Raw genomic sequence first — 2,974 nt, 5'->3', positions numbered from 1 at the left:
GTACACACACACACACACACACACACACACACACACACACACACACACACACAGTATAACCAAGGCGCCACCACGTCATTTTAAAAGAGAGACATCTGAGGCCCAGGTAAAGTGCCATTTTCTATGGCTGAATTCTTCCCTACAACTAAGTATAATTGCTCATTAATCTCTCTCCCCACCACCACACTTCTTTTATTAAACATATATTCTTTGCACATCCATTGCGCCCAAGGCCCTGGGATTAGTGTAGGTAGGGACGTGGGGTGGGTGCCCAGATTTATAAGGCACTAACTTTCTTTAAATTTTATTTTATCTAAATGTAATTAATTAACATATAGCGTATTATTCGTTTCAGAGGGGTACTAACTCTTCCTCTTCAGAGACTGCAGTATAGGAGGAGAAAACACCTATATAGGTAACTATGTAACAAAGAGAGTAGTGAATGCCAGGGAAAAACACATAGATAAGGTGCTTTGAGAATCTAAAGAAAGAAGGACAAATGGGAGATACTCATTGCATAAGTGGCATTTTTACTGAGCCCTGGTGGGACAGGATTTGGACATGCAGGGACTCAGGGTGATAAGCCACTTTAGCTGGAGTAGAAAGTACAAGAAAGACAGAGGAGTGTTGTTGGATTTCAGAAAGATTAAATAGTCCAGTCTGGCTGGGACCTAACATTTATTAGGAGAAATGATGGGACCTAATGCTGGAAGACAGGCTAGAACGCAGAGGCAGAGGAAGAACAGCCTGAGCACTGGGGAGCAAACAGATGGCATGGTTCAGGGAAAGGTAAGCCCAAGCTTACTCTTAGGCTTGTCTTTTCCAGGGCTCCTCTCTTCTCACAATGTATGGGAGATGAGTCTATGCGTTAGGTTTTGAAGAGTAGAATTCCAGCTCCAGCTGTCCTATATACCAACCGTGTTATGGAATCACAACATTCTCGGGCCTCAAATTTTGTACCCTAGAAAGGGAATCATAATCCCATCCCTTCCTTCTTCAGAGAGTAGATGTGAGCATTAAATGATATTGCATATGAAGGGGACTTGCAAACTGGAAAATGCCACACAAAAGTAAGGCATTACTTTTATTTCCCTCTGCCAGTTCTCCACATTTAGAATATATCAGAATTACCTGGGTGCTTATTAAAAATGTAGGTTTTTTTGTCTTCTGGCCAGTTTTTAAGGCCAGAAGCCAAAATTGGGACTGCACTTGCCCTCCTATATCAACAAATAGAAAATTGTTATATTCTAATATAAACATATATTTAAAAACCAATTTCCAGGGCTGCCTGGGTGGCTCAGTTGGTTAAACATCTGCCTTCAGCTCAGGTCATGATCCCAGCGTCCTGGGATTGAGCCCTGCATCAGGCTCCTTGCTTGGCGGGGAGCCTGCTTCTCCCTCTCCCTCTGCCTGCCACTACCCCTACTTGTGCTTTCTCTCTCTCTGTCAAGTAAATTAAAAAATCTTAAAAAAAAAACCAACTTCTGGAATTGGAAAACTATCAGCACAGGATTATGATTCTTGAGACAAGGAAAACAGACTAGGGAGCTCTACAATCACCTTGGCTCACTGCCTAGAGAAACCTTCAAGATTCCAGGGCAGGAAGAGGGAGCCAAAGCAGAACATGATGGTCTCTCTGAGTTAAGGACACAGCCATTGGAGGAGGTGGGGTGGTTGGATTTATAGGACAGAGTATCAGAAAAGAAAGAGTTATATAAAGAAGCTCTAGGAATCTGCAGATAACCCTCCTTGAGTCTGTTGCTGAACACTAAGCCATATATATATATAGAGAGAGTGAAATTCTACATGGCTGAGTAGATAATGACTGTGGGGGTTTAAGATGAATAAGTTCAGGGCTCACACAGCCTGGAAAAGATTAGAGTTCTGACCCATCAGACTGCAAAGATCTTGATGACGTTCAATCAGATGACAGAATGATCTCGCCATGGTAGTAAGGATAAATTATACAAGAGTGGATAATTTAAATAGATAAATTATTCTAGACTTGCCCTATAAAAAGCTTAAAACAAACCTTAAAAGCATCAGTGGATCCACAAGTAACTTAACTACCTGCAAAAATACAGTCCCACACTGTTGAAGGCAAAACAAGTCAGCACTCAACAGACAGCACTCAAACTGTCTAGTATAAAATGAAAAAATTACTAGACATGTGAAGAAGGGGGGGGGAGTAAGACCCCAAACTAGAAGAAAACATAAACATAATGAGGTGAGAAATGAAATATATAAAAGGAACTAAATGGAACTTCTACAAGTGAAGCTATCTAAACTGAAGCATGGAGAGAAAAAAGACTGGGAAAAAAAAATCCTGATGCTCAGGAACATATGGATTGATATTAATCAGGTTAGAGTTTCTGTTGCTGTATCGTTAAGCTTACCGATTTTTAATTCTGCAGTGTATATATGCTGTCACTCCCACCGTGTAAAACTTTCATTTTCGATACTATATTTTTATCTCTAGAAGTTCCATTTAGTTTTTTCATATTTCCCATTTCTCTCCCCATTGTATTCTTGTATTTCTGTAAATCCTTACACATATTTATGACAGCTGTTTTAAAATCCTTGCTAACTTCACCTTTAATTTCATATCTTGTTTTACTGAGTATTTTTCTTCTCATTTTGGGTTATAATAATGGTAAGATTGATCACAGAGTTCTTTCCAGAAAATGCAAGCCAGAAGATACTGGAATGATATCTTTAAGTGCCTAAAAGAAATCAAAGTAAAATATTCTATATTCGTGAAAAGGAAATTTTTAACAATTGAGGAGGTAAATATGGAGGTGCCTGGGTGGCTCAGTCAGTTAAGCATCTGCCTTTGGCTCAGGTCATGATTCAGGGGTCTTGGGATCAAGCCCTGCATCAGGCTGTGGGAAACGTACTTCTTCTCCCTCTGACAATCCCCCTGCTTGTGTTCTCTCTCTCTCTCTCAAATAAATAAAATCTTTAAAAAAAATTG

The sequence above is a fragment of the Enhydra lutris genome, unplaced genomic scaffold, assembly GCF_002288905.1.
Source record: "Enhydra lutris kenyoni isolate GAN:26980312 unplaced genomic scaffold, ASM228890v2 scaffoldscaffold69, whole genome shotgun sequence".
Classification (NCBI taxonomy): domain Eukaryota; kingdom Metazoa; phylum Chordata; class Mammalia; order Carnivora; family Mustelidae; genus Enhydra; species Enhydra lutris.
Note: the sequence above shows the minus strand (reverse complement) of the source record.